This window comes from Ctenopharyngodon idella, chromosome 1 (assembly GCF_019924925.1).
Source record: "Ctenopharyngodon idella isolate HZGC_01 chromosome 1, HZGC01, whole genome shotgun sequence".
Taxonomy (NCBI): domain Eukaryota; kingdom Metazoa; phylum Chordata; class Actinopteri; order Cypriniformes; family Xenocyprididae; genus Ctenopharyngodon; species Ctenopharyngodon idella.
In genome coordinates this window covers 6,543,451-6,569,822 of record NC_067220.1, presented here as the reverse complement: position 1 = coordinate 6,569,822, position 26,372 = coordinate 6,543,451, and the positions used below count along the sequence as shown (strand labels likewise).

The 26,372-nt window shown below is 36.7% G+C and overlaps 1 long non-coding RNA gene across 1 annotated transcript; it reads left to right on the top strand.

The window, feature by feature from the left end:
- LOC127521312 (uncharacterized) lies at positions 1-20,993 on the top strand. Its single transcript, XR_007932328.1, has 6 exons — positions 1-5,096; positions 5,709-5,893; positions 11,569-11,615; positions 14,927-14,967; positions 20,401-20,519; positions 20,622-20,993. It is a non-coding gene; the product is annotated as an uncharacterized LOC127521312 (long non-coding RNA).
- Positions 20,994-26,372: the final 5,379 nt, after the last annotated feature.

Genomic DNA, 26,372 nt, shown 5'->3' with positions numbered 1-26,372 from the left:
CAAATGAGCGAGCAAAGATGAGCATATATGCAGATTGATCTCTAAAAGTGTTTTATTTTTCTTCTTCTCACTAACATTTAGATATTTAAATCGAATGAAAACCCATGCAACAACATAAAGAACTAGTATATATGTAGAACCATATATCGCCGTCAGTTTCTACTACAGTTAAAGGAACACTCCACTTTTTTTTGAAAATAGGCTCATTTTCCAACTCCCCTAGAGTTAAACAGTTGAGTTTTACCGTTTTCGAATCCATTCAGCCGATCTCCGGGTCTGGCGGTACCACTTTTAGCATAGCTTAGCATAGTTCATTGAATCTGATTAGACCGTTAGCATCTCGCTCAAAAATGACCAAAGAGTTTCGATATTTTTCCTATTTAAAACTTGACTCTTCTGTAGTTACATCGTGTACTAAGCAAAGTTCCTTGATTATTATGCCGGAATGAGAGTATAATTCCTAGCCATATCAGCCTAGAAAATCGCAACTTTTCATTTTCCGTCGGTCTTAGTACACGATGTAACTACAGAAGAGTCAAGTTTTAAATAGGAAAAATATTGAAACTCTTTGGTCATTTTTGAGCGAGATGCTAACGGTCTAATCAGATTCAATGAACTATGCTAAGCTATGCTAAAAGTGGTACCGCCAGACCCGGAGATCGGCTGAATGGATTCGAAAACGGTAAAACTCAACTGTTTAACTCTAGGGGAGTTGGAGCCTATTTTCAAAAAAAGTGGAGTGTTCCTTTAACACTTTCTCTGACAGGCGGATGCAATGTGACGTTCGGCATAAAGCTTATATGGATTATTAACTACAGGTCAAAACGACACACTGACTGCAATATTGTATAATTTGTAGAAGCAAAAACATATTTAGTTACTTCACAGAAGTAAAATGACACTATGGGTCTGATCATTGTGCTGTAAGAGTTAGATATTTATACCTATGGCCACAATAATACAGGCATGATATTAATAGCCAGAACATATTATCTTACTTTCAGATATTTTTACCCTGAAATGTGATGAAATAAATGTAGGGGCTCAGTAACTTGAAAAGTACATCATTATTTTTCTAAATCAATTAATTACTCAATTATTTAAATCAGTTAACTTTCCTTTCCAATGAGAATGAAACACACTCTGCAATCTTCAAAGATTGTTTCATGCAGCAGAAAAGTTGTACTTGTAGAGTATCACTCCATCATTTGTTGTTTGCTTCTAGGTCATGCTTTCATTTTCTTACTAGAATGCACTTTGAAATCTGTTTAAAGACAACAATGTCGCCACCGTGATTTATGGCTTGATTTGAAGCAGGAAGGGGGGAGTCAGTGTGACATCAGAGATTACCCATAAGTCCATTTCCAGAAACATTATGCAGTCTAGAACCTGATGGAGATATGATGATGTCACGGGAATAAACCATAAACTTTACATTGTAATAAAATATTTAAAAAAATAAACATTTCATGTCATTTTTAATGAGAAAAATGTTTTCTACTGGATATTACAACATTGTCTTTGCATTAATGTCTTGGATCGTAAATGAATTTGCATATTTAATTACTATGCACAAATACACTATACACGAAACAATAATTGATGTAATTAAACATTTGAGTTTTTTATGTTGCTTAAAATGATGTTACATCAACCAGCAGGGACTAAATGTCTCATGCCAAACATTTACTCCTTGAGTTGTGGGCGGGGCTACATGTTTGTCTGACCAATAAGCAGAAGGGGGAGTGTTTGAGAAACCTGTTTGGTAAGAGTCATTGCAGTTCCATTAATGGTGCAGAAATAAAACACCGCACCTTTATATAATTTATAAAACTAATCTGTATATTTCTTTCCCACCATCACCCTTTGGGGAGAGAAGTCTTTAATGTTTGCAGTCTGTTTGATATCCCGCTTCTGTTTCTTTCCGCAGCATTGCGTTGACTAGCTAGTTAATTGAGAGCCTCCCGAGACCCCTGCTAGTTTGAGAAGAACCAAATGAAATGGGATTGTTGTCTTGGGAACAACAGAGGAGATGGGAAGACCCCGGGGGAGAAGCATTGAAGAGCGGAGGCCAGGCAGGCCATGACAGGTAAACAACAGTGGTCCCCCCTCTCTCAACCTCTCTTGGGCTGATCCTGTCCAGTAACTATTGGGGTGAAACTAAGGAAGGGGCAAATGGGATGTTTTAAATGTGGAGTTGAAAGGGCAGTGCATTGGAACCTGGTAAACAGACTGTGAAAGTCTTCTAAATCCACTTTCCAAATGTTTTTTCCCTTTTTAAAGACTTGTTTTTATTTCCTTTAAGGTAATGCACCACTGGTGAATAGGGTAAAAATGTACCTAATCACCATACTTTTCTTCAGGTGATTAATCACAGTACATTAAGACAACTGTTTTGTATTACAAGTTTTCTAAAATGTTATGTTTAATATGCAAACTATACATTATCTAATTAACTTAAATTTTTCATAATTGTCCAGAACAGAAATCTGAACACTGCATAAAGCCAGGTTCAAAATTAATTTAATTTTGTTGACATATTAGAGATTTTGAATGTCTCTTTTTATCACTTCAACCAAAAAACAAACCTTTTATTGTTTGTAATTGAAGATGCAAATAGATAAAGTGTAATAAAATACAAACTTAAATGTGTATTTTGGGTGTTTTCTTCCCACTTGTCTCAAAAAGAGACTGGTTATGGAGCGCAAAATAGACCAAAATCTCAAAATTGACTAGTGCATGACAAAAAAAAACAATGGTTTTGCCTGTCACCTTAATATATCTAATATAGACAAGAGCTTTGTATTCTTCTCATATTCTCTCAAAAACCTAATTGGAAATGTTCTATACTGTTAATTTTATGCAAAAGCTTGATTAGAGCCTTGGGCTCTCATCACACAGGTCAATTAATAGGAAGTCAATGCATGTTAACACAATGCATGTTTTTCAATGTCATTTGCCTTGATTTCAAGGTGTCTCCCATGTCTTCTGACCTCCACCAAGTGAAACGCTGAACCTTAACCCCCAGTAACAGAGATTCCCTGTTGGATTTGTGTTCCACAACAGGATGAATCCTTGTTACTGAGAGCAAGAGGTCAGATGTTCTGCTGGACCTCTGAAGACAACAGTGCCACTCGCCGCCATTCTGAAAACAACACAAGAAAACATTACATTAATCGTATATATAGGGATGAAGCACGACGTGCATCATTAAAGCCTCTGTGTCGGTATGCGGCGGTCGTCCCTTGTGACACAGTCGATGGCAGCTAACAAAGCGGGGTTAAACAGATTGAGTAAAGTGTCTGCCTCTCGACGCCTGATTGTTTGACCTTAACTCCTGTTGTTCTCCCAACCCCCTGTGTTTCTGTGTTTGGGGAAGGAAACTTAAATCAGCAATTAACATAAATAATTAACTACTCCCTGGGATTAATTATTAATGTGTCGGAGGAGTGATTGCTCCCGCTTAAGACAGAGATAACACCTCTAGAGCCCAGAAAAACTCATGACATACTTTGTTGGCACTTCCAACTTTTAGTTTGAGAACTCGTTCCCTTTTAAGGATGCTTTATTCTGCCCAAAGGAAAGCAAATTCTTTAGCGTTACTTTATTATTATTTATATACTATTATAGTAATATTTTGGATGAGCTTCTATTTTTATGTTTTGATTTTAATTTAAATTTTGGTAATTTTGTTATGTGCTTTGTCATTTTTATTTATTTCTTTTTTTAAATATTTCTATTCACCTTTAGTTTTCATTTTTAATGTTTATTTAATTATTTTTATTACTTTAAACATATTCCTGAATTTTTTTCAGTTAGTTGCCAGTGCAACATTTCTAATTTCTGTTTACGTTTTTCATCTAATATTAATCTAATTATTTCAATAGTTAATAGTTTTAGTTAATAATAACACTGGTCCTACACTAAAAAATGCTGGGTTGAAAATGGACAAACCGGTTGGGTTGGGTTGGGTTGTTTTGACCCAGCGGTTGGGTTAAATGTTTGCCTAACATGCTGGGTAGTTTTATTTAACTCAGCTACTAAATGACTATATGGCTGGCTTAAAATGAACCCAAAATGAACCCAAAATGTTGGAAAATAAAAATCAGACACATAATTACTAGAGGAAACAATAATAATCAAAAGGTGAACATTTATTAATAATAAATGTTTTTGTTTAATTATTATTTATTAAACTTATTAATAAATGTTCATTTCCAACATACTTTGGGTTCATTTTAAGCAAGCAATACAGTAATTTTTAAACAATAGTTGAGTTAAATAAACTACCCAGCAGGTTGGGCAAACATTTAACCCAACCGCTGGGTTAAAACAACCCAGTCACTGGGTTTGTCCATTTCCAAACCAACTTGAATTGTTTTTAACCCAGCATTTTTTAGGGTGTAGACATTAATGCGATTAAATGGAGACTTTTGCATCCAATGTTTTTCTTTTGCATGAAATATTGTTTGTCTACAGAGTTTCAACAACATTGTGATGCTCAGATCTCATTATGAACTCCATCTTTTCTTATCAAGTTCTTCCAAGAGCAAGTGGTCAGAGCTGATGTCCATTTTAATTTTATAGCTCAAAACTCTTACTGTATGACTATTTTTATTCCCCCAGAATAAACATAACTGGTAGTTTTTGGTCTCCATTTGCTCTCCATTTAATCTCATTGCTGTATAGAACAAAGTTATTGAGACGTTGAAGAGGTCTCATTTACTCTCTGCATTTTCTTTCGCTAGTCTTGAATTCTTGTCCTCTTGTCTGTAATTCTGTCTTTACACCTTTATCTACTCTGATGCCCCTTTCTCTGTTTGTGTACTGTATCATGTTGCCGAGACTCGGCTCGTTAATTGCTCGGTAATTACAATGCTTCTGTTGATCTGTTCATTTCACAGCGCTGCTACAAACCTTTTAGGCTGTCTGCTCGAAGCTCAGACTCTATTGGATTTGGCTCATGTGCCCCGTCTAACGCTTTGAGAGCTGCACTAATGTGCTGTCAGCCGTTCCACATGCACTTCCTCTGTCGTGATGCGCTCTCCTGCTGGACAACTGTTGCGTCCGCCTAATTTGACCAGGACCCAGACGAGGTGAGAACTGATCTGATCTAACATCACATATGCTCAGAGTGTTTACGGTAACAGATTGTGTTTTCTTCGACGTCCTTGCAACACAAATTCCATTGAAATCAACAGATTCACAGCATTCCCAGACAGAGTAAAGTGCTAAGAGACTGTTATAGTTTTTATTATTATTTTGAATTATTTTTTATTTTTATATTTTATGCTTTGATTTAAATTGTTTTATGTATATATATATATATATATATATATATATATAAACACAACAAAATTGCTAAAATGTAAACAATTTAAATATATATATTAATTGTAATACTTTTTAATTATTAATTATTAATAATACTACAATAATAATACTGCTACACAGTCAAATTACAAGTTTTAAAGTGATAAACACTTGCACATCTGTATTTATTTCTAAAAAAGCTTCATTTAAGCTTATTTCAGATGATTTACCACTTAAATAATAATAAATGCATGCATTATATTTTAAGTATTTATGTATACAATGCTATTTTCTTAGATTCCCTCATGAATTACCCATATTAAAGCCTCGTTTGAGGCCCATACTTACCCTCAGACATACGGCAGAGACCTTTCTTAACTTCTGCTCTTCTTTAGGGCTCCGACGCAAGTAACTGAGCACCTGCTGGTATCATCCTCGTCTTCAATGTTAGCCACAGCCTCTGGACTCCAAACTCTGAACACTGCTTATCTTTACAGCTGCTAATACTGGCTGAGGAATCCAGTGATGGGACCAGCCTGTGTTAACCATTAACACCCCAACTTGCACCTTTTTCATCCTGGTTAGTCCCTAATGTAGTGTTTAATTCCACAATGCATTTAGAATGACTTAATTAGCACTTGTTGTTATTAAGAAAATGTTGTTATTAAGAAAATGAAGTTATATGGTTCTTATTCCCGTGCAATGTAAACAAAGCACATCTTGCTATGCATCAAAAGTCTCACAGTCGAACTGTTGTTTTTAAAAACAACATATGCAAGTTTATGGTGTGATATGCAGGTCTTATCAATTTGCATGCCACACCTTTACAACATCCAACAATCATTGGCAATTATTAGCAGATGTGTTTCAGTCTACATGATGTTCATTAACAACCTCTGCCTTGGTTTTCTCCGTAATCTGTTCTTGCAGGAAAGTTCAAAAGTCCAACTGATAATCTGTTACATTTGTAAAGATAAAAAAAAATTGAACCAGAACAAGCTGCCCTGGTTTTGCAGGCCTCAGCAAAGTGACTCAACAAACAGGCTCGTTTTAAACCTTACAACCACATCAGTCTCGTATGATTAAAGAAGGTCTATACCAGTGGTATTCAAATGGTGGACCGGCTTGGTTCCATCCGGACATAATTGCACCATTTTACCGTTTCTACAGTTTAAAGTGAGCAGTGCATCAAAACAACAGAGCTGTTCACACCACAAGCACTCAGGGACGTATATGGTTATGACCTTTCGGTGCTACATCCTCTAATATTTTTATCTAGAGCCAAACACTCTTCATTCAAGCCCTTTCCACTCCGTGTGCATTGCTACTCTCTCCCGCTTAAGACATTAATCACCACATTAAGAGCTGCAGATGACGTGGTTATTTTAACAACAGTAGCAGAAATGCTGAGCAGCAAAATAGATACTTTTGCTAAAACGCTGCAGAAAACGAGAATGCGGCAAATACAGTTATTTTGATCTGTCATACAGATGACTCCGACCGGTTAACTAAACCAGGTTTGTGACAAGTTGTTTTTTACATTTAGCATTATTAATCAGTATATTAAAAGCATTTCATAATAAATAGGGGTGTAACGATACATGTATTCGGCCTGAACCGTACGACACGGACGTCACGGTTCGGTGCATACAGTCAGACGATGAATACAGTCAGTCACAGGCAATCCACGCTCCAGTCCAGAAGGTAGTGCACACGGTAATGCAACACTGTTTGATAACTGCCACAACAGAAAAAAGCGCAGAAGAAGAAGAACAGATGATCTGTGCATAGATATGTTTACGTGTATTCTCTCAACCAGTGTTTCAACCGCAGAAAGACATCAATAAAACAGCTTGAGAATAAGATCTCACGTAGCATTACATTCACCTCAGGCAAGTCATTCAGTGTCCACAGCATGTCAGTTCACTAGAGAAATGAACTCTAGAGGGGAATATATGCACTGTATTAGCTTATATATTCATTATGTTTACTTTACCTGTTAGTAATGTCTTAATTATTTAATATATGTTTAAATAAATTTGTCATGAAAACAAGTTATGACAGTAGCTGTGTAAATTATTATATTTTAAAATTTAATTGGAGTAATAATTTTATAATTAGATTTAGAAGTTAATGCAAAACCTGCCTTATGTGCAATTTACATGTTTTTTTTTTAGCTCACTACAGCAACAGTAGACCCCCGTTACTATTCTGGGTTAAAAACAACCCAAGTTGGGTTAAAAATAGATAAACCCAGCGGTTGGGTTAAATGTTTGCCCAACGTGCTGGGGTGCGTTTCCCCAAGCGAACTAAGATCGCAAGTTCTGACGTTACCAATAGAGTTCAATGGGACTTACGACCATGGTTCACCAACGATGCTTTCGGGAAACGCACCCCTGAGTAGTTTTATTTAACTCAACTATTGTTTAAAAATTACTATATATATATATATATATATACTATATATACTAATAACCCAACTTGTGTTGTTTTTAACCCAGCATTTTTTGGAGTGTACAATTGTCCGGCCCTCCGCTGGGAAGAAAATTCAGAGACCGGACCTCTTGGAACTTTAATTGAATCCCCCTGGACTGTACCATTTACATTTTTTTGGACTTTGTTTGTTTCTGCTGCAGCTTTATATTGCACAGCAGCATAATTTCCTTCAACGAGACCTCAGCTCGATCTTGCTCCGTTACCAGCCTCAATCAGGCTAATAAGCACTGGCCAATCCAGAACTCTTGGCTGCTATAATAAGGCAATTAAAGAGAGCTGGCAGACAGACACTTCCCACGATGCCGGGACTCCCAAGACAGGCCCTGCCAATGCCAATCTCTAATAGGGCCCAAAGCACAAGCCTGGGAAGATGCAATTGGATTTGAAGCCAATCAATCATTCCAGCTATTGACCTATGATTGGATTTAGAAGACATGTCAGGGCCGCTTTGATTTTAGCTCGGGCCCAATGAAGCTGGATGTGAAGGTTTATTGTTTTGGACGGACAGAGAGCGGTGTGTGGGCTTTGACACGCTGCCAGAAGAGATGGATGCATACAATGACTGCTGTATCCATCCATCAGAGTTAGAATCCGTCATCTCATCTTTCACAGGACTGCTGTACAGCATCATCCACTGCTTTTGGGGTCTGCACTTGATCTTGTGCCTTGGAGTTTCTCAAATATCTCAGCATTTTTAAAGTGGTTTTTGGTGGAGTTTTGTCTATGATTTTTTCATCATTAAAAGATGGACATGTTCATCGACACCTGATTAAATGCTTGTGAGTGTGACTGTGACGTCCGTATAATACACAACCAACAGGAGCACAGTATGATTTGATGATAATGTGTACTAAAAAACAAAATAAACTAAAACTTAATAAAAACTACATAGACATATATAAAAAAATAAATAAATAAAAATGACAAAAACACAACAAAATTACTAGAGATGCACCGATATAAAGATTTTGGCCGATACCGATAACTGATAATTCATTATATTTGAAAGCCAAAAAAACGATATATTGGCTGATAAATCTAAATTCAAATTTGTATATATTTTTTGAGAGCCTGATTTTGAAAACAAAAGTCCACCATTAAAAGCTATGTCCCAAGCACACAATTATATTGTTCTCATTATATCTTTATGTAGCCTTAGTGACAGACTTGTGCTGCACATATTACACTGTATTTTTCTTCGAATCATATCTTTATTTCAATCATATTTCAAGCAATTCAAAACCATCATGAGGAACAATGTGCATCTGAAGTGTCTCAGCGGAAGGAAATAATCCATTATTTATCGGCTTTACAGGGGACCTATTATGCCCCATTTTACAAGACGTAAAATAAGTCTCTGATGTCACCAGAGTGTGTATGTGAAGTTTTAGCTCAAAATACCCCACAGATAACTTTTTATAGCATGTTAAAATTGCCACTTTTTGGGGTTGAGCAAAAACGCACCGTTTCAGTGTGTGCCCTTTAAATGCAAATGAGCTGCTGCGCTCTGCCTAAGAGGGCGGAGCTTCAAGAGCTCATTCTCCAGTGTCAGGAGTCAGTCAGGACGCACTATAATGTCAGAAACTGCAAATATATGCTGCATGGCGATAGAACAGGTATAGTTTAGTTCAAATTCGGTTATTACTTATATTGTCTTCTTCCACTATCTTAATACAAGCCTGTTGTACCGGACCCCGTCCGAATGATGGCCAAAACTTTACAGATGAGCTTTATAATGTTTATTGTACTTCACACAAAAGATGAAGCATCCGTTTTCAGTCTAGAAAATCACTGTAAGAGCTTAATAAAACAGTGCAAGTGTGCATTAAAATATTATCCATCTCTCTCTCTCCCTTGCATTATCATCAACATACATAGTTAAGTACACAGAAACACTCGTTACAACTAACAGTTAACAAATATATAAATACCTTATGCCTTTTCGGGTGGTGCTTAATAAACTGGTAAACTTTATATCCATAAATCAACTCCGATGAACTGTAATAAAGTGCTCTCACCTTCATTACTGCCATATCCAGTATCACTCTGGAGGCTGTAAGCTGGATCACGAACAGTACTGATCTATCCTTGAGTAACAACTTTTCAGCACAACCTCTGTTTTGTATTGTCCCTTTGTATTGACATTCGTTCACAAAGCAGTCCGGTGTGAAATGATTCGCGCAGACATAAATGAATTTTCGGTAGAGTTGAGGGAGCATTTTCTTCAAAAACAAAATTAATCCACCTCGTCTTCAGCGACTCAGATTTTGGGAGTAAATGTAGAGAGCTATGTGGATTAATTCATCCAGCTACAGAACACCTAAAACGCTTGGGAGACGTTCTCGTCAGTGCAGTAATGGCGGACTGTGTAAACTCACTGTGAACTCGCTCAGGGCGGTTCTATGTTAAAACGGCAGTGTCTGTCAACATTCGTGGGCGGGGCCTGTGGCTAATGTGACGTCACACTGCCAGGGATCTGGAAACTGCTTGTTCTGAGACACTGCTTATGATTTATGGGGATTAAAAAAAAAGGAGTGGTTGGATTTTTATCATAATAGGGTGGTTGTGTTCACGCACTGCCAACACACATTTATAGCCAAACACCATGCAAAAGTGAATTTTGCATAATAGGTCCCCTTTAATATATCGGCCAAATTTTCTTATTGGGCCAATAAAGTTAACATTAAAAATGAACATATATCGTCCGATACCGATATAATGACCGATATATCGTAATCGTAATCTCTAAATATGACTTAAATATGAAAACAGATAAAATCAACACTGCTCTGATAAAAAAACAAAAGCTGCTAAAAAAACAATTGGTCTGTATGATATGCAACATAAATATCATAATAAATATGTTAATATAATATAATATAATAATATGTTAATTAGCTTTCCTTTAAGATATGATTGTAAAATGAAAGTTACCTTTACTCTTTCATTCAGCGTCTTTTTTCTTTCTAGCATTATCAACATCAGCAGCAGGGCTTGCTTGGGTTTGTGTGGTAACATTTCAGTTTTGTGCGTCAAAGAGGATGTCACAATCGATACGACTGATGTGAAATAGCCTGTCAATCATGATCAAAGTCTTAGCTAATATGTATGTCATGCAATCTGACATAAAACTGTTGATGTTGCGCAGTCTGCCTTGGCTTTTATGCAAGATCTCACTGGACTCATATCAAACAGTCTGATAAGCAACAATCATAAAGGACAGAGAAAAAACCATACAGTGTGCACCCAGCTTTACAATGTTGTTGACAAAAAAAGTAGTGTACAAAATTTTTATTTTTCAAATAAATGCTGTTCTTTTGAACTTTCTATTTAGCAAAAAAATTTGAAATAAAATATGAACTGTTTTCAACACTGATAATAATCATAAATGTTTCTTGAGCAGCAAATCATCATATTAGAATGATCTCTGAAGGATCATGTGACACTGAAGACTGGAGTAATGATACTGAAAATCTTTCAGCTTTAATCTTACAGACCCCAAACTTTTGAACAGTTGTGTAATTGAAAAAGTGGCCTATATTTTAGTGCATATATATCATCATTCATACGGCATGCAATATATAAAAAAACATAAATCACAAAGACTAATTTGCTTGAGAAAATCAACAAATTGCTCCAAGCTTTTGTAGAGGCTTTAGAGTATCTTTCTCTAAAACTTTGTAAAAATTAATGTCATGTTTGGCGACAGACCTAGTCCGGTAAAGGAACGCTGAAGTCTCGTGTTGTTTTTCGTTTCAGGTGGTGTATAGCATGACCTAGATGAGGAGAACGAAGGAGAAGAAGAGGTATGGTAATGCAAAGAGACCTTCAGCGTCTGTCCCTGTCGTTTAAATTACAAGAGCGAGATTAATTTTCCATTTGCAGACCTCTGAAAGATGGCAAACATCTTCCCACAAACATTCCGCTGATAAATGAAAAGCAGCGGCACTCTAAAAATAATGACATGAATTACAGCACACTCTTACTGCGGTAATCGCAGAGTAGCTATTGGATATAAAGGCTGATCAATATGCCCTCTGAAGGCCTGCAGAAGGACGAGTGAGGAAAGCCAGTCAGGCGACCGAAGACCAAACTTGAATCGAGTTTACTGAGTATTTTGTGGATTTTTTTGACCTGAACAATGCTGTAGGTGGCATCTTAGTTAAAGCTCAGAGTCACTAACTGGAAGATTTTTAGTTTGAACATTTCAAGGAATGAGCTGTGAACAATTAGCATTGTGCCCTTGAGCAAGACAGCAAACGTTGCATTGCTCCAGGAGGGTCGTCCCTGTAATTAGTGTACTGTAAGTCACTTTGGATAAATGAAAACATTTGCTAAACGACTACCTATTCTTAGAAATGTTTAACTCTGATTGCTTGGTTAAGTAAAACCATGTCATTATCTAGTGCAATGGCTCAGTTCGGTTTCACTAATATGTGGTGCCGTTGCTGACAAGCACAGCTGGACACTTGGATAACTGTCCTAATTCAAAGGGTGCAGACTTCAGAAGGCCATTGCAAAGGTTGAGCCTACAGAGGATTGCTCTTGTACTGGACTTTTTTGAAAGTCATATTGAAATGTCTGAAAACAAAACAGGGTTCACAACTTGTCTAAATATGTTCACCTTGGTCCATTTATGTACATAATAAAGAGTATAAACTATCTACAGAGTGCAACAGTTGGGTTCAGGAACATAGACTGTAAAAAAATATGGACGTAGTGTCCGTGACGTCACCCGTAGATTTCTGAAGAGCATTTTTGAAGTGAAAATGAGGCCGCTGCCATCTTAGCAGCACCCACGTCACTCCCAGATAACTGAAAATGGGCAAAGAGACGGGACGTGGTTGGAACCGAGGTGCCTGATTACTGAAACCATGCCCGCCTAACTCGACATGATCTTACATACTATGTAAAATATTGATAAAGATAACAAGTTATATCATTAGAAAGTTCTAAAGGTTTACTGTCAATCTACAGTATCTTTTTTACAATATAGATGCTCCAGCACCAGTAATTGTAATTTGCGTCGGGTGTGCAAATAACAACATGAAAAATCAAACGGGACTTCATACCTTTATAATGAAATAGCGATCGCGAGATGAATCCAATCCATGGCACTTGGGTAAAATGTCCATGAGTGTCCATTGAAAAACAAAAAACAGTACTTTTTGTTCACAAAAGCTTAAATCCATGAAATACTGATATATTATCCATTGTTTGCATCTCATTTCTTCTGAATTATCTGCTCTCCATTATCGTTCTTCAAGAAATTATGCAACCTGAGCAGCGTTTATGTTGTAAAACTGTATATGATCGTATATATCTCACAAACAAATGAGCCCGCGTCCAAAGTATAATTTTTTTTTAAATGCAGCAGTTTTATATCCTCCCGCCATTGTCACTGTAGTAAATCTCAGGAACAAAACTTTTAGCCAGTGCCACGATCCAACAACGTGTGTGCTGTTTATCTTCCGCATGCGTGCACATCTACACAGACACACATCTGTCTCGAGTCTCGACCATTAACGCAGCAAGCCATATTATAATTGTATATATTATTATTTTACAATTGCATAAAATAATCCCGAAACAAAGCACAAACACAGCAGAGATGCCAAATTCAGCGGCTAGAATTAGCTGAGGTAAAGTGACGGCTCACTCGTGGTCACTCAAGTGACCACGCCCTTAATTATGCAGAACTTTAAGGCTTAATATAATTTAAACAGATGAGGTATAAAAAAAATTCACCCCCCTCAGAGTTGTCATGAAGGGCAATATTAGCTGTATAGACCAAAACCACAATTTGATCCAGGCTGTAAACATGTTTTTTTCTGCTGTAAAGTTGGCCGTTTTAACATGGGACTCAATGAGATTCTGCTCTCTTTTGGAGTCTGTCCCTAGCGGCCAGTCGATGAATCGCAGTTTAAGTCACTTCTGTATTGGCTTCAAGAGAAACTGGGGGGGGTTTCCGCCTTTTCAGGAAGTATATTTTCCATTCATTTTTCTCTATAAGGAAATTGATTTTTAACAATAACTTAAAAACATTTATATACAGACCTACTGTGAGCTACGAGGTTGTAAATCGATGCTATTTGCTTCTTTTGAAGCTGTCAGTCTGCGTTTTTTCAGCTTTTTTTTTTTTTTATAATCGTGTTTAATAGCACAATCCGTGGTGAAAAACTACATAACCCATGACACTGTGCAGAAAATTACACCAGAGTCGAAAAGAGCAAAATGTGCCAAAAGAGCTCTTCAGCGCCGCCCACTCCTATGAAGCACTGCGAATGACGTAATTGAGTCGATCTTACTACGCTCTCAAAATACTTAAATATTTGTATATGTATGCATATTTTGCAATGAACTTAAAATATATTGTGTCTGTATATATAATCAACATTTGTAATTGTGTCGTTTTAAATTTCTCCATCGATTGTAGTTCTTTCCCAGTCTTGTACCTTTCAAAATCTCAAATCAAAGTTGGTAATGTAGCTGGTAGCTGGTTGACTTGGTCCATGGCTTCTAACGCTTTAACAAAGACTTTTTTTTAAAATCCCTATGGGAAAAATAAATGGAAAAATACTTCTGGAACCAGCGCTGCTGAAAGGGGGTGGAACTAATGCACTCTATAAAATCGCATCTTAGGAAGATATAAGACGACATTTGAACTGCTTTTATTTATTTATTTATTTTACATTTGTATGGTTAGAGATTCAAGTAAGTTAAAACCCAGTACTTACATTTAAAAGGGTAATCCAGCATTTTCGTAAAAAAAAAAACCCAGTCATCACCGGAGCGCGATGAATCATGTGATAGGCTAGGCTGCGAAGCATCCATATGTTCTTTCCTTTGTGGCCCTGGAAATGAAGGACGCATTTGTAGGCCCACATTCGAAGAACCCTTGAATTGAGACAGCCTTCGTTGTGCCGCTATAACGCATTCAGCCTTCGAAGGAAGCAGCCTCTTAATTGGGACACAGCTTATGTGTGTCGTGTGCTCATCTTTTCAGTGCCACAACTATTTGTGTAATATTTGTTTGATCTATTCTTCATAAATTCACTTTACTATTCTGGGTAGCTGTAAATGTTTTATTAATGTGCTTTTTGTCTTTAATTTACAGGAAATTGGACGGATCAGGTCAAGATGAGAGCCAGATTTGAGGTGACACCATATTTCTGCCATATTTCACTCTAAAACCAAAAGAAAAAAAGTGTTAGGACTGTTCACAAGTTTGGGGTAAGGTTTTTGAAAGAATTTAATACTTATTCAGCAAGGATGCATTAAATTGATCAAAAGTGACAGTAAAGACATTTATAGTGTTCTAAAAATTTATATTTAAAAAAATAATGCTGTTCTTTTGAACTTCCTATTAATCAAAGAATCCTGAAAAATAAAAAAGTGTTGCAGTTTCCACAAAAATACGAAGCAGCACAACTGTTTTCAACATTGATAATAATCAGAAATGTTTCTTGAGCAGCAAATCAGCATATTAGAATGATTTCTAAAGGATCATGAAGACTGGAGTAATGATGCTGAAAATTCAGCTTTGATCACTGGATATAAATTACATTTTGCTATATATTCACATAAAAAAAACAGCTGTTTTAAAAAATATTTCACAATATTACTGTTTTTACTGCATTTTTGATCAAGTAAATGCAGCCTTGGTGAGTATGAGAGACTTCTTTCAAAAATGTTTAGTGTATATTTTTACATGACATTTGAACACATTTTCCCCTAAATTTTCCCTAATACAGAGAATTTGGGGAAAAAAATGTCATGATAAAGAATCTCACAATACAAAAACAAAACAGAAATATAAAAATAGAGAGTCGGCTGTCATTAAACTACTAAAGCTCTTCAGATTTTCCCACTACATTTTATCGGACGCTCCGCTTTTATCCCTACACCTCCTTTCAGTTGGGCCATTGTCCCGCAGGATACAATTGAATTGCCGTCTCTCCTGCTTCTGCGGCCCATCAGGACTGCAGCTGTGCATTATCCCATTACAGCCAAATAGTTTTGACACCCACTGACTAACCGATCCCATAGATAATATCATAAAGAGTGTGCTCGATACAAATCGGGTCAGGATAACTCATTTAACCCCACCATACATATTTCTTATGTGTAACTTGAAACGCTGGAAAAATGAAATCAATAGAAATGTTTCTTGTTAATGAAGATGTACCGGGCTGCCGTTTTTGTGGCCTGTGTGGCTTTCAGAGCTCGCTGTTTGATCTTAAATAAATCTCCCACCCACCACTGCGGTCAGACAGGCGGTCAACACAAACCCCTCTAACCTCCCCGCTTTAAGTGTTGGTTCGTCTGTAGATGTATGTGCAACAGAGTATACAAAACGTGACTGTTAAACTAGCGCTAAATCACATTTGCGATCTTTAGCAGATGCCAACGGCAGCGAAAACTGCTGATGGTCTAATATGAAACAGGATTACTTTAAGCTTGATTACTAGTTCAGTGGCAGAACATGAGTCATGTTGAGTGTAAAATATTGAGGTGTTAATCACAAAGTTTCATTAATTTTCTATGAAATATGAAAGCAACAATTTATTTCTAAAACAGATAGTTCACACTGTAAAATTTAAGTTAATCGCTGATGAGTTATATTAATGTGCCAAATTCCATATATCTACATAATCACCACTTGATTATTTATGTATTGATAATTGTTTTGATTTTTTAAATCGTATTATGTTTCTGCTTTGCATTACAGTGATTTTAACAGGTTAAGGGGGTTTCACGTTTGGTACATACACTAAACATATCTTTGGAGTCAGTAAGATTTAAAAAAAAAAAAAAAAAAAAATATATATATATATATATATATATATATATATATATATATAATTATATATATACTTTTATTCAGCAAGGATGCAGGAAATTGATCAAAAGTGACAGTAAAGATATTTATAATGTTACAAAAGATTATACACTGCAAAAAATGCTTTTCTTAGTATTTTTTTCTTGTTTCCAGTCCAAATATACATAAAAAATCTTAAATCAAGATGTATTTGCTAAAGTAGTAAAATGCCATAAGATATTATGTCTTGTTTTCTTGGGGGGAAAAAAAATTAAGTGAGTTTTTGCTTAAAACAAGCAAAATTATCTGCCAATGGGGTAAGAAAAATAATCTTGTTTCTGTTTAAATTAAGATTATTTTTCTTACCCCATTGGCAGATAATTTTGCTTTTTTTAAGCAAAAACTCACTTAATTTTGATATATTTCCCCAGAAAACAAGACATACTATCTTATGTCATTTTACTCATCTAGTAAATGCATCTTTATTTAAGAATTTTTAGATATTTGGACTGAAAACAAGATAAAAATACTTAGTAACAAAAGCATTTTTTTGCAGTGTATTTCAAATAAATGCTGTTCTTTTGAACTTTCTATTCATCTAAAAATAAGTTCAAATAAGTTCATCTTCCCCCAATATATTTTTACACAAACATAGCCTAATTGCCAGTGTTTTATACAACAATTACTTTTAATTAATGTTGTTGAACTGTATGGTGTGGAGAAGCTGTTTGTGTTTTACTGACTTTATCAGAACACTTTTTATAACAAATGAACTACTTTGAGATAATCTGTCAGTAATTATACAAGAATAATAGAAATTATTAGGAACACACACACACACACACACACACACACACACACAAAACGTTTTACTTTTTTATCTAAATGAGGGCAACTAATTACTTGCAGTTATAAAACACTATAGACTAATCTAATCCAAGTTATAAAAGAAAGCTTTTCCATCACTTGTCAAATTTCTGAGAATGACGTTAGTTGTGTAACGTAAGTGACGTAAGTTGCCCTCCCTCGGCGTCATCAGCAGAGTCTCTCAATTACCGGCGGTTGAATCTGATTGATTCATTATCACGAATTAAGAAAAGCCCGGTAAATTCAGAAGATACTGACTCTCGGTTCAATCTACAGTGTGATACTAAACACAGGACGGAATGCAAGAGCATTTTCATTTTTTACTGAACCGCAGCCAATTATTCCGTTATACTCATTCTGGTGATTCTATCATCTCGCGTTATATAAATAAACCCCAAAAAATAAGTCACAGTTTCCACAGAAATATGAACTATTTTCAACATTGATAATAATCAGAAATGTTTCTTGAGCATCAAATCATCTTTTAAATTGTAAAAATATTACACTATTTTTACAGTATTTTTGATTAAAATAATTGCAGCCTTATTGAGCAGAAGAGACTTTCAAAAGCATGAAAAAATCTTACCAACACCAAACTTTTTAAACAGAGTGTATGTATTGTCATTAACCTCTTTAAAAAGTAATTAATGAAGTCATCAAATTAACAAGAGAAAGAAAATCTTCTCTGGTGTGTTGGTTTGACCCACCAGTGATAAGAGATCACTTTTCATGATGAGAATTACTTTTTAGTGGGTGGTAGATAAGAACGCGTAGAGGATATTATCTCTGGTGGAAGGACCCGTGGAAAACACACACACACACTCACACACACACACACACACAGGTTTTTATGTTTTATGGGGACTTTCCATAGACATAATTATTTTTAAACTGTATAAACTGTATATTCTATACCCTTACACTAAACCTACCTATCACAGAAAACTTTTTGCATTTTTTACATTTTCAAAAAACATAAAAAGACAAAAAATGTCCCCACAAGGACAAGAATTTCGAATATTGCCATCTTTGTGGGGACATTTTGTTCTAATAATGTAGGGTTTACCCGAACCACCCACACACACACACACACACACACACACACACACACACACACACACACACACACACACACACAGAGTGTAGTGATAAAGCGAGAGCGGTCAGCCCCCCTCACCCCTCCTCTCTCACATACATCACTGCCTCCCGTTTGCACGACGGTACACATTGATCGGCCGTCATACTGATCACATTACAAGCCGACCAGATTAGATTTGCATTTTTAATTTTCCTTCCAAAAAAACACCATTGACCGGGAGATGAGAGGGGAATTTTTGAGACGCATAAATGTTGGACAGAGGCCGTAGAGGTCAATGGTGGATTTAAGTGACATGCATTAAGAGACCGTAAACCTCAAGCACAGATTCAAGGTGAGGCTAGTGCTCAAGATCATGATCATGTTTACACGGCCATAAAAATCTGCCATAAAAAGTTCCTAAGCTTATCTTACCTTTATGGATTCAACAAGCAAAATCCCATCTCTGATCTTGAATCTTGATCATTCAAGTGTGAATAAAAGTTTTTTTTATGCTTCACAAATCATTCTAATATGCTGATTTGCTGCTCAAGAAACATTTATGATTATTATCAATGTTGAAAACAGTTCATATTTTTGTGAAAACTGTGATACATTTTATTTTTCAGGATTCTTTGATGATTAGAAAGTTCAAAAGAACAGCATTTATTTGAAACAGAATCTTTTGTAACATTATAAATGTCTTTACTGTCACTGTTAATGCATCCTTGCTGCATAAACATATTAATTTCTTCCAAAAAAACCAAACTTTTTTAAAGTTAAACTTATTTGATAATAGCCATTATTTTACAAATTATGTTTAATGCTGCTAAACATGCCAAAATTACACACTTCACCTTTAAAGGTATAGTTATCATTTACTCATCCTAATATTTTATTTAGTTTGTCCTAATATTCACTTTTGTGTGAAGTATTCTTTGACTGATTACACCGTGTCCTAACCAGACGCGATGCGAAAAGATTCCAGCAACAAACAATTTGTCTGTCCGCACCAGACACGACGCGACTTTGAGATGTGATAAAGTCAATCAAAAATCACAGCCAATCAGAAGAGTGCGTAGGCGGGCTCTCTCGGCCAGCTCCCGGCACTCGCAATGACATGGATAAGTACATAATCAAATTCATGAATATTACACCATTTTAACATTATTAAAAATACAAACTGAGTTACTGAAACAATTTTCATCATAGAATACACTTGTCTGTTCACAATGAGTTGACAGTTTAAATGTTCTGTTTCCTTTTATTTTGAAGATCTGAGGTGAATTGTCAATTGTTGCTTTCAGTACGACTATAAAAGACACACAAAATGATATTCAAACTCATATTATACGCTTTTAACATTAAGTAAACCACATAAACATTACTTGAGATTATCATTGCCATACTTTGTGTTGTTGTTCCAGCCGCGAAGTCACAGAAAAATAGAAACCATTTCTAAAATAGAATCATCGTGCGTCACCATCTTGGCTAGTTAGGACAAAACTTGATTAAAACATGGAAAAGATACCTTTTATCGCGTGTAGTTAGGACACGGTGTTACTTCTCTGAGATTTTATTACTTTTAAGAGTCTGTCCAAAATGTTGTTAAAGTAACCTCATGACCCCCTAATCCCCCCTCATTAATAACACTAAATGACATTAAATTGGGGGACGTTTTGGTCCTTTGTTTGATGTTTTAGTGTTGATTCTGCTTATTTTGAATTTGGCCTTAGGCTTGATCATGTTCAAAATTGAATGTGTATCATAGATTGATAGAGGCTATGTGGTTGATATTTATGGCCTCTTTTTGCCTTTAATTTCACAGTCGTTTGTAAAGGCACTAGAAAGAGAAGAAATGGGATTAGAACATCATGCAAGCCAGATTCGAACTCATGTTCCCAAGAGCACCTGCATGACCCACTGCACCACAGCTCAAAACATCAGGTTTGTAGTGCATTACCACACATCTGTTTGATACATTTGATCTATCTCTTTTAACCTTATTACTACTATGAGTTAGCAGTTTCATTGCTTTTATTGTCTAAGGAATGGATGAATTGTGTGCTACTGTGGGCAGTTCGACCACAACCACAAGCATTTTCTGTGAGCCAATCAATGTGGAGAAGAAAGAAGAGCCGCCTCCTTCTGCCAATGACAAGATGGGCGGCAGTGACCAGTGCCAAGCCAATAGGGAATCGATACAACGCAAAACCTGACATCAATCCCAGAAAACCTGCAAGATGATCAGACGCACAGAGAGGAACACACACTCCATCATCGTCTTAATAGTCTTACTGGAGGTCAGTAAGTTTTATCGTAGCCCAGCTTTCCGCATCACACATGTCCCTTCTAACTCAACGTGGACCATTGGAGGGTCATATATACTAATGTTCTGTTGCCCAGAAAGTGCTTTTTAAATGTCGCTGTATGTCAAAATCAGGATCAGACTTCTTATGTGGGCTTGAGAGGTCTTGTCTAGCTAAATCTTGGCTTTCAAAGAGCAATGACCTGGGCCTAGTGGTTGAAGTTTAGCTTCTGGTATTCCTCGCAGTGGTCAAAACAGACAATAAGTGTAACATTTAAAGAAAAAAGAAGTTAAGGTGCATCCCATTTGGCATACCTATGCACTATTCTAAGCCATTTTGTAGTATAAATAGTGTAAGTAGTGTGTTCACACTAAAAATTCTAAGAAGAAAAAGTGCACTTCAAATACCCGGATGATGCACTTAATTAACTGAAAATATAAATGTGGAATGTTGGACACTTCATACACTCAACTCATCTCACTCAACTCATCGTCGCATCTTCCATCCATCCATCCATCCATTTCTGAAATTTGGTACATCACTACTAGTGCAAAGTGTCCATAGATTGGATACAAAAAAAGTCTACAGACACGTTTATAGAGTCCTAACTGTGAAAAGTTTGCTTCCAAGATCTTTTGCGATATATAAGAACCTTTGTGTGTCAGTTGTTATGTAACGATAGCTGTGGCTTGGAATGTTGACAACCAAGTACCCAAGTTCCCAAGATTCTTTGCGTTGTAAAATTGCCTTTGAATGTGACGGTAATAATGACTTCTTTGGCATGGAACAGACTAATGACTATTATTTTCGATCCCTACACCCAGTAGAAACCTTAAAGGTTGTGCTGTGAAGGCCAAAGCCTTCGTAAAGAGGCGTGCACATGGTCATTTCTGATTCAAACACGCTGAGCATTGCTCCTAAAGCACCCAGAGTTCTCTGTAGTTCTGTATAACTTAGACTGACTCCTTCCAAACGCCCGTCACGTTAAAGAGAGAGGGAATGTAAACAGAACTCTCCGCCACCTCCTATTTTCTTCCTTATTTCCCGATCTGTTATGTCTTGACATCTCCATTAACTCATAAATCCAATACAGTGGAGCTCAACAGAATCCGTCTGCAGGCGAGGTTGGGTGGAGGGAGCGAGTGGAGCTTGGAGAGGAGGAGAGAGGGATGGGAAATGATGAGAAGATCAATCGGTCCCTGGACTGTCACTCCGCTCGCTCGTTTTCACATCCATCTCCACCCTCCTCTCTCCGTCCATCGGAGACTGACACCACCCCTCCTTTCTCTGGCAGGCCCGGCGGATTCTGCAGGCACGGCTGTTTCGGGCCCGCAATAATCCGATTGAGTGTGGGATCAATGACAAGCTGTGGTCAGCGATCTGTAGTCGCTCCGGCTCCCATTGCACGCTGACCACAGGATCCCCAAACCGCTGACCACCTAACCGGCATGGCCTGACCACTAATTTGGTCTGCTATGCCAAGGCGCCTGGCCAAGGTGGGCAAGTAAAACTGGCATGTGAAGGGCCTAAATATACTGCAATTATGACTCCAAATGTTGGATATGTTTCTGTAGCTCAACTCTAGTAATGTCAAGGTCAGGGGTTTACCTTAAAATTAATAGTTTATACTTCAATTAATGCCAGAATTTATACTTGAAAGTTATCCAGCTCTTGAAAACTTTATGATGTTTTTTGTCTGAAATTCGAGTGCTCGATAAATCTGGACCATCGCCTCTTCAGAGTTTGTATTGTAATTTGATTTGAATAAAAGCAACTATTGAAAGAGATGGAAGGCAGTCTGGCAGAAGCTAAATATATTAAAAATATCCATATTTAGCAAGTTATAAAGTAAAATATCTAGCTTCCACCAGATTGCCTTCCATATTCAATTCAAGAAAAAAGCGTAACTGACATCGCGTAAGTTGAATACAGAAGCCGCAGGACGTAGCTGCGAGAGGCATTACACTTTCTTCGTAAGTTGAATACGGAAGATGGACTGGCGTAAGCTAGATATTTTACTTTATAACTTGGTAAATATGGATTTTTTTTTTTTTTTTACACAAACATTTTTTTACACAAACATTTCGCTTCAAAAGGCCTTATTAGCCCCCCGGAGCCGTGTGGAGTACGTTTATGATGAATGGATGCACTTTCTTGAACTTCATAATCTTTGTTTCCCGTTCACTGCCATTATAAAGCTCGGATGCGTCAGGATATTTATTAATATAACTCCGATTGTGTTCATCAGAAAGAAGAAAGTCATATACATCTAGGATGGCTTGAGGCTGAGTAAAGCGTGGGGTAATTTTCATTTGAAAGAGAACTAATCCTTTAATGACAGACTGGAGCAGGTTTATTAGGCTGCTGTCACTTTAAGAGCTGATGCACGGATCTAATATACTGTTACACATGTTTTCTTTCTCAACTGTGGACGTTTACTTAAGACATAACCCACTGTGTTTATGTGAATACTCTCCAAAAAGGCATTGTGACATTTTTGTGTGTACACGTTTCGGCACTTATCCGAAGCTCATTTGCTTATGCGCATTCAGGCTCTGACTCGGAGCGCACACACAGAAAGCTGGCTTGGGAACAGCGTCTCTTTTGCAACTTAATGCACTTTTAATAACACTGTTAAATATCAAACACAGTGTATGCCATTTTACAATGCTTACATATTTGACTGATTTGGATGTTAAGTGGACGGAATGTGACATAGTTTTCCTTTGATTATCTCGTTTTCATAATCGTTGGAAGCCAAAATCAGAATTGAAAACCAATTACGATTAATTACACAGCCCTAGTCATGGGTTTATCGTACAAATAATGCTCTTGGTCCCCTGTTTATACTTGAATTAATGCCAGAATTTATACTTGAAAGTTTTCCAGCTCTTCACAACTTTATGAACAGAAAGTGATGCTTTTTGTCTGAAATTCGAGTGCTCGATAAATCTGCACCAGAGTTTCGCCCGTGGGTGTTGGTCAGCCATCCTCTCCTCTTGATTGTGTTTGTGTGTTTCTTGTGTGCTTGCGGTGTTCTCGGGTTTCCTTAATGGTTCCCAGGATGCATTGTGGCTGTGGCGGGGGGAGGCTCAATGAGACACATGAGATGCAGCCCAGCGAAGGATATGGCCATCATTGACATCTTCCACAATTCATATCCTCAGCCATTGCAGGGAATGTATAATGTAAACACCTCTCTGATTCATGCATTAGCCGTTAACAGCATTAGGAAGTTGGATAAAGACGGAATTGCAGGTGATGGAACCATGCAGGACTGATTGTTCCATTAGTGTAACATTTTTGTGCGATTTTTTCCAAAAGAACCATTACAGTGCACACATTCTCTCTCGATAACCTTTCCTCTTTCCCAGGAGGCTCCACTCCATGCATGGAAAAACTTTTCTACGCAGTTCACAGTTTTTCTTTTTCTTTTTTTTACAATAATCGCACAGAATCAGCATTATTCTGGTCAGAGGTTTGCTCGATATCTTTGTAGAAACTAATTAAACAAAGTCAGTGCATCTGATGTGGATGGATGGCTTTTTAATGATGTCAGCTGAAGTGAATATGCAAGCGTTCTCGCGCCAATGGCAGATTGCAGATTGATTTTTCTAGGGTGTCATTACATATTATTAAAATTTCACGCACCGAGTGAGGAGAACGTTTGAAGACACTGGATTAGATTGCGGCATCTTGCAGACATCAAGCGGTCAACAGGCTCTTTCTAGAATTGTGCGTGACCTTTTCAATGCTCTTCTAACTCACAAAATGTATTGTCAAGAAATGCAGTACTGATGGAAACTTACCGAAAGAGACTAACTGTAATTAGGAGATAGTGATCTATTCCACTGCACTACTTTTCCATTGTTTTTTCAATGTAAACACGTGCTAGATGAACGTCTGTAACCGTTGTGCTCACATTTTGCGTCTGTTGCAGCATCTCACGCCAAGGTCGTAACCATGTGTTGAACATTGAGGGGACCAACGTTTTTGTTTTTCTTTAAATTTTTATTCAAAGAAATTAAATAATTGAAGGATTAAAAGGGATTTAAGGGAATAAAGAAGAAATAAGAACAGTAAAAGAAGTTCTAGGTCACATTATAGCCTATTGTTGTGAAGTAGTCCATTTAAACTCTTTGCAAATAATATTTTATTTAAAAATATGCACAAATTCACTCTTGCTTGTATGTCTAATATGTCAGAAATGTACAAAAGCGTCTCGTCTCGTCTCATCACATTCAGTTATGAATGTCATCATTTAAATGATAGCATATTTCAATTCAATTCAGGAAGATTAAAATGAAGAAACTGGACTTTTTATATTTTTAAGTTATGGATGGTAAAATAAATAAATAAACAAAACCAACAACACAGACTTACACTGAGATGCAGCAGATGCTGATAGAGTTTTCATTTTTGGTTGATCTGCATGAATCCCATCTCTGGAAAACCTTTTAGAACAACAGTGAAAAATAATTTGGTGTAGAAACAATTTTCACTCAGAAATTGCTAGTAAATTTCACAAGTTGGCACACTGAGGTAAACATGAAATTTTGAAGTAGAAAGACTAAAATAGTATTTTTTTTTACAACTTCGAAAAAGTTCTGAGCGACCTTTGTGTCATGGCGGAGATTTTAACACTTTAGCATTTTCTTTCAAATGTAAACATCTAGTTTACGATACATTTTATTCATGTTTATGAAATTTTTTGTGTCAAGTTCAAAGCATCCTGCCTGAACATGAGTCATATTTTATTTGACATCTACCAAAAGCATCAATATAAAAGTAAATGTATCATTTTTATTGCTGCCATCAATATGTTGCAATCTATTGGAACTGGATGTTATTGTTGATATTGCTTCTTGGAATGTTCCAGTCTGTGTAATTGTTTAATAATTAGGGTTAGGGTTCTTTTATTTTTTTTTTCCTTCTATTTCTCCTCTTCTCTAGCTTACTTTCTAATCTAGTTGTCTAATAAACCTGACATTGTATATTATGAATATTGTTGGCTCTTTAACAAATTGCCTTTGTTCCTAAGTTTCTTTGTGTAAGATGTAAGATTAGTATACACAGTATATACACTCTGTCAAAGGCCTAATTTTTCTTTCATACCTGTATGTGGCCTTACAGAGCCACTGTCCCATTGAAGGAGTCCGTTCTGTCCATGGGTGTAATGCTACCCCGTTCCTGCAGGCCCTTGGTGCCAATCCGGTCCAGGCTCCAGCTCAGGGTACCATTGATTTCCTGGCTGGACGGGCCGCGCCAGATAAGACGAAAGCGGATGGAAACACCGTCTCGCTGTCGGCCCCTAGTCTGTACCGCTCTGACAGCCGTTGCAATTTGGTCTGAATGATTACACGTGATGCTGTTTAGAAAGGCTCTTTTTTTATTTGCTTCTACTGTAAAGATCTAGAGTTGATGTCATTTCAGAGTTTTAATCCTCATATCCTTGACAATTTGATATTGCATGATATCTTTTGGAAACACA